Source organism: Coturnix japonica, chromosome 10 (assembly GCF_054131305.1).
Source record: "Coturnix japonica strain WE chromosome 10, WE-NBRP24, whole genome shotgun sequence".
Classification (NCBI taxonomy): domain Eukaryota; kingdom Metazoa; phylum Chordata; class Aves; order Galliformes; family Phasianidae; genus Coturnix; species Coturnix japonica.
Window position 1 is genome coordinate 19,990,055 of NC_140672.1, and position 11,925 is coordinate 20,001,979.

The window sequence follows — 11,925 nt, forward strand, 5'->3', positions numbered from 1 at the left end:
CAACTCCTGCCCCACAAGTTCTACCTACCACCCAACAAATTCCACTTCCTGCCCCACAAGTGCCACCTCCCACCCCACAACTGCCATCTCCCGCTTCACAACTTCCACATCCTGCCCCAGAAGTGCCACCTCCCGCCCCACAAGTGCCAATTCCTGCCCCAAAAGTGCCAGCTCATGCTTCACAATTGCCAGCTCACGTTTCACAACTGCCACCTCCTGCCCCACAAGTGCCACCTCCCGCCCCACAAGTGCCACCTCCCGCCCCACAAGTGCCACCACCTGCCCAACAAGTGCCATTTCTTACCCCACAGGTTCCAACTCCTTCCCCACAGGTGCCATTTCCTGCCCCATAAGTGCCACCTCCTGTGCCACATGTGCCAACTCCTGCCCCACAAGTGCCATTTCCTGCCCCACATTAGCCACCTACCACTCCACAAATTCAACCTCTTGCCCCACAAGTGCCAAACCCTGACCCGCAACATCCACCTCCTGCTCCACAATTGCCACCTCCTGCTCCACAATTGCCACCTCCTGCCCCACATCATCCACCTCCCACCCAAGTGCCAACTCCTGCCCCACATCATCCACCTCCTGCCCCACAAGTGCCAATTTCTGCCCCACAAGTGCCAGTTCATGCCCCACAAGTGCCACATTTTGCCACACAACTGCCACCTCCCGCCCCAAATCATCCACCTCCTGCCCCACAAGTGCCACCTCCTCCCATCCACCCCCCACAAGTTCCACCTCCTGCCCCACAAGTGCAACCTCCTGTTTTACAAATGCCACCTCCCGACCCACAACTTCAACCTCCAGCCCCACAAGTGCCACAAGCAACCCCACATCATCCACATCCTGCTCCACAAGTGCCACCTCCCACCCCACTAGTACCAGCTCCCACTCCACAAGTGCCACCTCCTGCCCCACATCATCCACCTCCCGGCCCACAAGTGCCAACTCCTGCCCCACAACTTCCACCTCCCGCTCCACAAGTGCCACCACCAGCCCCACAAGTGCCATCTCCTGCCCCACCAGTTCCACATCCCGCACTGCAATGCCAATTCCTGCCCCACATCTTCCACCTCCTGCCCCTCAAGTGCAACCTCCTGCCCCACAAGTGCCACCTCCCTCCACACAAGTGTCCCACCTCCTGCCACACAAGTGCCGCCTCCCACCCCACAAGTGCTATTTCCCGCCTTACAACTTCCACCTCCCGCCCCACAACTTCCACCTCCCGCCCCACAACTTCCACCTCCCGCCCCACAACTTCCACCTCCCGCCCCACAACTTCCACCTCCTGCCCCACACGTGCCTCCTCCTTCCCCCAACTTTTACCTCCCACCTCACAACTTCCACCTCCTGACCCACAAATGCCACCTCCTGTTCCACAACTGCCATTTCCTGCTCAAGAACTTCCACATCCTACCCCACAAGTGCCACCTCCTGCTTCACAAGTGCCATCCCCTGCCCCACAATCGCCACCCCCTGCCCCACAACTTCCATTTTCCTCCCCACAAGTGCCACCTTGACCTGCTGTCCATGCTCTTTGTAATACACCCCAGTATTCCATCGGCTTTTTTGGCTACAAGGGCACACTTCTGGCTCATGGTCAATCTGTCGTCCACCAGGACACCCAGGTTCCTCTCTTCAGAGCTCCTCTCCAGCAGCTTTTCCCCCAGCCTGTACTGGTGCATGCAATTACTGCTCCCTAGGTGCAAGACTCTACACTTGCTTTTGTTAAACCTCATCTGGTTTCTTACTGCCCAGCTCTCCAGCCTGTCCAGGTCTCGCTGAATGGCAGCACAGCCTTCAGGCGTGTCAGCCAGTCCTCCCAACTTCGTGTCATCACAAACTTGCTGAGGGTGGTCACTATCTCCTCATCAAGGTCGTTGATGAAGATATTGAACAAGACCGGACCCAGCACTGACCCCTGGGGGACGCCGCTAGTTACAGGTCTCCACCTGGATTCTGCACTGCCAACAACATCTCTCTGTGCTCTGCCAGTCAGCCACTTCTCAACCCACCTCTCTGTCCACTCATCTATCCCACGCTTGCTCAGCTTGTTATAAGGATGTCCTGGGAGACAGTACCAGATGCCTTGCTGAAATCATGGTAAACTACATCCACCGCCCTATCCAAAACTATCTTGCAGGTTCTTAGTTCTTTACCACTGTTTCCTTTCCCACGCCTTACAACTACAAGCAGCTAGAACAATGTTCTCTGAAGATATCCAGGACAGAAGAGTCCCGGTAGATCAGTATCAAGCCCAGCTCACGGGAGGCCAATGCCCACTGTTTCCTGCCTGATAAACGCAGATCTCTGGCAGCATTCAATTGTCTTCCCTGTACAACCACCCAGCCCCCCTCGTCGTCATCAAAACCAGTATCATTTTAAAGTCAATGAATCTTGCCTGTAAAAGCACATCTAGCCTCCTACAGAAATTCATTGCTTTGGGGGACTGAAATTGAGAACACATCTGTAGGCAAACACTCCCATCAACTTCCATATGTCTGAATGTGCAGCCCCTCCTCATGCAGTGACCCTCCTTCCACAATTGCAGACGGTTTCATTCCCCACAGCAACTTCACAGTGGCAGAAGGGACGGACACCTCCCTGTAACCAGAAGGAAACAACAAAGGAAAATAAAGGGATGCCCGCAACCTCTCCAGCCTGTCCCGGTCCCTCTGGTTGGCTTCCCTCCCCTACAATATATTGACTGCACTGCTCAGTTTGTATCGTCTGCAAACCTGCCATCATCTATGTCACTGATGAAGGAAGATGCTGAAGAGCAACGGTTTATATGGGTTAATACCTTGGAGCCCCTCTCTTCAAGGAGCTAGTTCTGCAAGTCTGAGTCCCACAAAGGGTGGTCTCCATAGACGTTCAAATTCGTGCTGCACAACCCTACTTAATTTTCTGTATTCATTTCTGTATTGATCTCATGTGGATCAAAATAACACAGTCAGTATCTGCAACGAGTCTAGGCCGAGCAAAACTTTTGATGGAGGGAGCAAAGAGATCAAGACAAGATGATGTAGTGCAATGCAGTCAAAGCAGCTGGCCAAGCAAAAGCTATGTGCATGCATTTCCAAGCTGAGCACGCACCTGGAGCTGGGACTGTATCACTCATTGTCAGAAGAATTCCTGAGTACCCTCATAAAGAAAGCTATACACCAGTGTGACTGGAGTCCATTTACACCAATTAGACCTCTTTACATTTTAATAAGCACCATTTACTACTCCAAAGTTGCACTTCCCTTTGCCTTTCCATCTGAAGGGCTTTGAAAAAGTCTCTGAAATAGAAATTCTGTGATTGCTGTAATACACTTGGGTAGGTATCTGGACTTCCATCTTGAGACATCCAGCGCCTTTTACAGAAATAAAGAATACTCAAGGACTTACGCCACCAAATTCCAACTCAGTTTTACACCACTGGTTTTTGATCTGATAGGCAGGAGACAGCGAAAGGCAGCTGCTCAGCAATCCCAGGAAGACAGCTGGGCTCTAGGGAGACAAGAAGGGCAGTAAGGTGACAAACAAAGTGATTATAAGGTTTTATTTAACAGCTCTGTATGGGACGATTCAACTACTTCAAGCTCCAGCAAGCTGCTAGAGACTGATAAAGCAAGACACCTCAGCGACCTCAAAAGCTGACAGCCTTTCAAAAGATAAACTGAACATACCACCTCAAAAAGCATACAATCAATCCATAGAAATTAATCCAGCAAGCAGTCCTATGGTCAAATTGTGTGCTGCCAGTAAAACCTTTTCATGAGCATTAAGAACATTTCTGGTTAGAGAGTTATCACAACATGGGCAGAAAATACCTAGGAGAATAGGAAGAAGAAAAAAGCAACCTACCCTTACCCTTACCCTACCCTTATCCAACTCCTCTCCCACATTTGGAATTGAAACAAGTTCAAATGCCATAAAAAATTGGGGGAATAAAACCATCTGGTATTTCCCAGGCAAACCACCAAGACCACAGAACCACAGAATAGCCCAAGTTGTAAAGGAACCACGAGGATTATCAAGTCCAACCCGATGCTCCAGGAAGGACAACCTAAACTCAAACGGCCTTTAAGCTGCAGCAGCTCAGGGCCAGGCCCACAGCCTCAGGGAGCATGTTCCACGACCGCTGGTATCAGACACAGCAAGCACAGGGAGCAGGCAGGTAGGCACAGCAAAGCAGCAAGCAAAGCCCAATTTCTCAGAGGGGGCCTGCTAACAGGAAGACCAGACACTGTCCTCCCAAAAAAACTCCACCATTTTGACAGCCAAAACAGAAACTACATTTTCGGTTCTCATGACTCTTCCCTGTGCTCCCAAATAAATAGTTTCGTGACATCCTCTATCACACTGCAACTGCTCAGAAGTAATAATCAAAATTATATCACTCATAAGAAACTCACTTTTGCATGGTGGTAACGAGAGTCCATTCCCATTGTGTCCCTCCGTGTTATGAACACTGCAATTGGCCTTCTGACAGCCTCCTGAATGAATCCACCAAAAGCAAGGAAGCACCCTGCCCTTACTCTGAAGAGAGAAAGAAAGCAAGGTTCATGGAAACAGGCACACAAGGCTCGCAACCAGACACGGTGCTCCAGGCTCCTGATCATGCCAGAGATAGGACTACCACAGTGCCAGAACATGATTTACCACTAAAGGAAACATCTGGGAGCACAATCACAACTTCAGCACAAGCTGTAACGGCTCAGCATATTTAGCTTCCGTATCATACAGCTGGAGAACGAGACACTCCCAAGCATCAGTCAGCAAGCACTCGGATGAGCCAGCCCTTTGGTTTTAATGATGACTGCCACCTTTGACACCTTACCAGAAGATACTTCCATTTATTAGCCTGGACTTCGTTTCTTCCATCAGCAGCTGCTCCTATACTGCCCTTGATTCATACAGCGATACCATCGACTTCTAGCACGAGCTGACCTGCAAGACAGAGAAAAGAAAGCAGGATGACAACAAACACAGACGTAGCATCCTTTAATTATCTTGAACAACAGCAACAACAAAAACAGGAGATAAGTGCTGCTGTGGATGCACCCCAGTTTATAAAGAAATGGAAAACCAGCCCGGCCTCAGCAGCCCTTATGTATTTCTTACGCATCTGATTAAGCTGACTGCAGTTCGAACCAGGAGAATTTACAGTCTCTTGCAAATGACACCCGTGAAGCAGATCATGATGCAGCAAAAGAAAAAAGCAAAACAAAGAAAAATAAAGAAAGAAAAAAAAAAAGCAAGCCAAAGACCAGGGAATCAAAGTTAAAAAACAACAACAATACAAACAACAAAAAACAACCACACAAAACAGATTTAAAAAAAAAAAAAAAAAAAAGGAAATCCATAACATACGTAACAGCAGAAAGATAGGCGCAACAGGAATATATCACAAAAGTAAAAAAAAAAAAAGAATGGCTCACCCACCACTGAGGATGGAAGTGCACAGAACAAACTCCACAGAGGAGAAATCATCAGAAAGAGATCCCACCCAGAGGCAGACTGGGACAGTCAACCTACTGCCCCACAACTGCCACTTCCCACCCAGCAATTGCCACCCCCCGCCCCACAAGTGCCTCCTCCCACCCCACAAGTGCCAACCCTTACCCCACAAGTGCCAACTCCTGCCCCACATCATCCACCAACCGCCCCACAAGTGTCACCTCTCGCCTCACAAGTGCCACATCCCGCCCCACAAGTGCCACCTCCTGCCAAACTAGTGCAACCTCCTGCCCCACAAGTGCCTTATCTCGCCAGACAATTTACAGCTCCTGCCCCACAAGTGCTACATCCTGCACCACAACTTCAACCTCCTGCCCAACAAGTGCCACGTTCTGCCCCACAAGTGTAGGCTCCTGCCCCACAAGTGCCAATTCCTGCCCCACATGTGCCAGCTCATGCTTCACAAGTGCCAGCTCCTGCACCACATCATCCACTTCCTGCCCACAAGTGCCAGTTCATGCCCCACAAGTGCCAGCTCCTGCCCCACAAGTGCCAGCTCCTTCACCACAGGTACCCCATCCCACCCCACAAGTTTCAGTTCCTGGCATACAAGTGCCACCTCCTACCCCACAAGTGCCACCTCCTGCCCAAAAAGTGCCAGTTCATGCCCCACAAGTGCAAGGTCGTGTCCCACATCATCCATCTTCTGCCCCACAAGTGCCACCTCCTGCCCCACAACGACCACCTCCTGCCCCACAACGACCACCTCCTGCCCCACAACGACCACCCCCTACACCACAAGTGCCAATTCCTGCCCTACAAGTGCCAGCTCCTGCCCCACAAGTGCCACATTTTGCCACACCACTGCCACCTCCCCACCAAAATAATCCACCTCCTGCCCCACAAGTGTCACTGACTGACCAACTTCCTCCTCCTGACACACAAGTGCAACCTCCTGCCCCACAAGTGCCACCTCCTGCCCGACAAGAGCCACTTCCTGCCCCACAAGTACCTCTTCCCTCCCAACAAGTTCCAATTTTCACCCCACAAGTGCCACCTCCTGCCCCACAAGTGCAACCTCCTGCCACACAAGTGTCACCTTTCGCCCCACAAATGCCACCTCCCACACCACAACTTCCACCTCCCGACCCACAAGTGCCACCTCACGCCCAACATCTAACACCTCCCACCCCACAAGTGCCACCTCCCACCCTACAACTTCCATCTCCAGGCCCACAAGTGCCACCTCCTGTCTCAAAAGAGCCACCTCCTGCCCCACAACTTCCACGTAATGCCCCATAAGTTCCACCTCCTGCCCCACAAGTGCCACCTCCTGCCCAACTAGTTCCACCTCTTGACCTACAAGTGCCACCTCCTGCCCCACAGGTGCCACATCCCGCCCAACAATTGTGGCCACATGACAAACAAGTTCCACTTCCGCCCCACAAGTGCCACCTCCTGCCCAACAAGTGCCATTTCTTACCCCACAGGTTCCAAATCCTACCCCACTGGTGCCATTTCCTGCCCCACAAGTGCCATTTCCCCCCCCACATGTGCCAACTCCTGCCTTACAAGTTTCACCTACCACCCCACAAATTCCACCTCCCACCCCACAAGTTCCACCTCCTGCCCCAAAAGTGCCAATTCCTGCTTCACAAGTGCCAGCTCATGCTTCACAAATGCCAGCTCATGCCCCACATCATCAACTTCCTGCCCCACAAGTGCCAGCTCATGCCCCACAAGTGCCACCTCTTGCCCCACAAGTGCCACATCCTGCCCCACAAGTGCCACATCCTGCCCCACATGTTCCACCTACCACCCCACAAATTCCACCTCATGCCCCACAAGTGCCAACTCCCAACCCACAAATGCCAAATCCTGCAATGCAACTTCCACCTCCTGCTCCACAAGTGCCACCTCCTGCCCCACATCGTCCACCTCCCACCCAACAAGTGCCACCACCTGCCCCACAAGTGCCAATTCCTGCCCCACATGTGCCAGCTCATGCTTCACAAGTGCCAGCTCCTGCACTACATCATCCACTTCCTGCTCACAAGTGCCACCTCCTGACCGACAAAGACATCCTCCTGCCCCATAAGTGCCAATTTCTGCCCCACAAGTGCCAGCTCATTCCCCTGAAGTGCCACATTTGTCCACACCACTGCCTCCTCCCCCCCAAATAATCCACCTCCTGCCCCACAAGTGCCAATTCCTGCCCTACATGTGCCAGCTCATGCTTCACAAGTGCCAGCTCCTGCACTACGTCATCCACTTCCTGCTCACAAGTGCCACCTCCTGACCGACAAAGACATCCTCCTGCCCCACAAGTGCCAATTCCTGCCCCACAAGTGCCAGTTCATGCCCCACAAGTGCCACATTTGTCCACACCACTGCCTCCTCCCCCCCAAATAATCCACCTCCTGCCCCACAAGTGTCACTGACTGACCAACTTCCTCCTCCTGACCCACAAGTGCCAGCTCCTGCCCCACAAGTGCCAGCTCCTGCCCGACAAGGGCCACTTCCTGCCCCACAAGTACCTCTTCCCTCCCAACAAGTTCCAATTTCCGCCCCACAAGTGCCACCTCCTGCCCCACAAGTGCAACCTCCTGCCCCACATCGTCCACCTCCCACCCAACAAGTGCCACCACCTACCCCACAAGTGCCAATTCCTGCCCCACAAGTGCCAGTTCATGCCCCACAAGTGCCACATTTGTCCACACCACTGCCACCTCCCCCCCCAAATAATCCACCTCCTGACCCACAAGTGTCACTGACTGTCCAACTTCCTCCTCCTGACCCACAAGTACAACCTCCTGCCCCACAAGTGCCACCTCCTGCCCTACAACTTCCACCTCCTGGCCCACAAGTGCCAACTCCCGCCCTACAACTGCCAAACCCTGCCCCAAAACTTCCACCTCCTGCCCAACAATTTCCAACTCGTGCCCCACAATTGCCACCTCCTGCCACACAAATGCCACCTTCTGCCTCAAAATGCCATCTCCTGCCCAACAACTCCAACCTCCCGCCCCACAAGTGCCACCTCCTGCTCCACAAGTTCCACCTCCTGCCCCATAAGTTCCACCTTACGCCCCACAAGTGCCATCTCCTGCCCCAAAAGCTCAATTTCCTGCCCCATCAGTGCCACCTCCCGCACCACAAGTGCCACCTCCTGCCCCATAAGTGCCAATTTCTGCCCCACAAGTGCCACTTCCCGCCTTACAAATGCCACCTCCTGCCCCACAACTTTCACCTCCTGCCCCACAAGTGCAACCTCCCTGCCCACGAGTGACACAATCTGCCCAAGTGCCACCTCCTGCCTCACAACTTCCACCTCCCGCCCCACAAGTGCCACCTACTGTCTCACAAGTGCAACCTCCCGCCCCACAACTTCCACAACCTGCCCCACAAGTGCCACCTCCCGTCACACAACTTCCAACTCCCGCCCCACAAGTGCCACCTCCTGCCGCACAAGTTCCTCATCCCGCCCCACAACTTCCAACTCCTGGCCCACAAGTGCGACCTCCTGCCCCACCATTACCACCTCCTGCCCCACAATTTCCACCTCCTGCCCCACAGGTGCCACAACCTGCTCCACAATTTCAACGTCCTGCCTTACAAGTGCCACATTCTGCCCCACAAGTGTAGGCTCCTGCTCCACAAGTGCCACCTCCCGAACCACAACCTCAACCTCTGGCCCCACAAGTCCCACCTCCCGCCCCACAAGTGCCACCACCCGCCCCACAAGTGCCACCTTCTGTTCCACAACTTCCACCTCCTGCCCCACAAGTTATAACTCCTGCCCCACAAGTGTTGCATTTTGCCCCACAAGTGCCACCTCCCGCTCCACAAGTGCCACCTCCTGCCCCACAAGTGCCACCTCCTGCCCCACAAGTGCCACCTCCTGCCCTACAAGTGCCAATTCCTGCCCCACAATTGCCAGCTCATGCTTCACAAGTGCCACCTCCTGCCCCACAAGTGCCACCTCCTGACCCACAACATCAATCTCCAGCCCCACAAGAGCCGCCTGCTGCCCAACAAGTTACACCTGCTACAAGTTCCACAAGTGCCACCTCCCTGCTCACGAGTACCACATCCCGCCCCACATGTACCACCTCCTGCATCACAACTTCCACCTTCCGCCCCACATGTACCACCTCCTGCATCACAACTTCCACCTCCCGCCCCACATGTACCACCTCCTGCATCACAACTTCCACCTCCCGCCCCACAAGTTCCACCTCCTCCCCACAAGTGCCACCTCCCGCCCCAAAAGTGCCACCTCCGACGCACAAGTGCCACAACCTGCCCCACAAGTGTCACCTCGTGCCCACAAGTGCCACCTTCCGCCCCACAAGTGCCACCTCACACCCCAACAGTGTCAACTTCCACCCCAAAAGTGCCAGCTCATGCTTCACAATTGCCAGCTCACGTTTCACAACTGCCACCTCCTGCCCCACAAGTGCCACCTCCCGCCCCACAAGTGCCACCTCCCGCCCCACAAGTGCCACCACCTGCCCAACAAGTGCCATTTCTTACCCCACAGGTTCCAACTCCTTCCCCACAGGTGCCATTTCCTGCCCCATAAGTGCCACCTCCTGTGCCACATGTGCCAACTCCTGCCCCACAAGTGCCATTTCCTGCCCCACATTAGCCACCTACCACTCCACAAATTCAACCTCTTGCCCCACAAGTGCCAAACCCTGACCCGCAACATCCACCTCCTGCTCCACAATTGCCACCTCCTGCTCCACAATTGCCACCTCCTGCCCCACATCATCCACCTCCCACCCAAGTGCCAACTCCTGCCCCACATCATCCACCTCCTGCCCCACAAGTGCCAATTTCTGCCCCACAAGTGCCAGTTCATGCCCCACAAGTGCCACATTTTGCCACACAACTGCCACCTCCCGCCCCAAATCATCCACCTCCTGCCCCACAAGTGCCACCTCCTCCCATCCACCCCCCACAAGTTCCACCTCCTGCCCCACAAGTGCAACCTCCTGTTTTACAAATGCCACCTCCCGACCCACAACTTCAACCTCCAGCCCCACAAGTGCCACAAGCAACCCCACATCATCCACATCCTGCTCCACAAGTGCCACCTCCCACCCCACTAGTACCAGCTCCCACTCCACAAGTGCCACCTCCTGCCCCACATCATCCACCTCCCGGCCCACAAGTGCCAACTCCTGCCCCACAACTTCCACCTCCCGCTCCACAAGTGCCACCACCAGCCCCACAAGTGCCATCTCCTGCCCCACCAGTTCCACATCCCGCACTGCAATGCCAATTCCTGCCCCACATCTTCCACCTCCTGCCCCTCAAGTGCCACCTCCTGCCCCACAAGTGCCACCTCCCTCCACACAAGTGTCCCACCTCCTGCCACACAAGTGCCGCCTCCCACCCCACAAGTGCTATTTCCCGCCTTACAACTTCCACCTCCCGCCCCACAACTTCCACCTCCCGCCCCACAACTTCCACCTCCCGCCCCACAACTTCCACCTCCCGCCCCACAACTTCCACCTCCTGCCCCACACGTGCCTCCTCCTTCCCCCAACTTTTACCTCCCACCTCACAACTTCCACCTCCTGACCCACAAATGCCACCTCCTGTTCCACAACTGCCATTTCCTGCTCAAGAACTTCCACATCCTACCCCACAAGTGCCACCTCCTGCTTCACAAGTGCCATCCCCTGCCCCACAATCGCCACCCCCTGCCCCACAACTTCCATTTTCCTCCCCACAAGTGCCACCTTGACCTGCTGTCCATGCTCTTTGTAATACACCCCAGTATTCCATCGGCTTTTTTGGCTACAAGGGCACACTTCTGGCTCATGGTCAATCTGTCGTCCACCAGGACACCCAGGTTCCTCTCTTCAGAGCTCCTCTCCAGCAGCTTTTCCCCCAGCCTGTACTGGTGCATGCAATTACTGCTCCCTAGGTGCAAGACTCTACACTTGCTTTTGTTAAACCTCATCTGGTTTCTTACTGCCCAGCTCTCCAGCCTGTCCAGGTCTCGCTGAATGGCAGCACAGCCTTCAGGCGTGTCAGCCAGTCCTCCCAACTTCGTGTCATCACAAACTTGCTGAGGGTGGTCACTATCTCCTCATCAAGGTCGTTGATGAAGATATTGAACAAGACCGGACCCAGCACTGACCCCTGGGGGACGCCGCTAGTTACAGGTCTCCACCTGGATTCTGCACTGCCAACAACAACTCTCTGTGCTCTGCCAGTCAGCCACTTCTCAACCCACCTCTCTGTCCACTCATCTATCCCACGCTTGCTCAGCTTGTTATAAGGATGTCCTGGGAGACAGTACCAGATGCCTTGCTGAAATCATGGTAAACTACATCCACCGCCCTATCCAAAACTATCTTGCAGGTTCTTAGTTCTTTACCACTGTTTCCTTTCCCACGCCTTACAACTACAAGCAGCTAGAACAATGTTCTCTGAAGATATCCAAGACAGAAG

General features: G+C 54.0%; 1 long non-coding RNA gene across 1 annotated transcript; it reads right to left on the bottom strand.

The window, feature by feature from the left end:
- Positions 1-1,995: 1,995 nt before the first annotated feature.
- On the bottom strand, positions 1,996-4,892 carry LOC146759469 (uncharacterized). The gene is made up of 4 exons (XR_014932428.1): positions 4,835-4,892; positions 4,410-4,533; positions 3,400-3,501; positions 1,996-2,610 (listed from the first exon to the last, which is right to left on the bottom strand). It is a non-coding gene; the product is annotated as an uncharacterized LOC146759469 (long non-coding RNA).
- Positions 4,893-11,925: the final 7,033 nt, after the last annotated feature.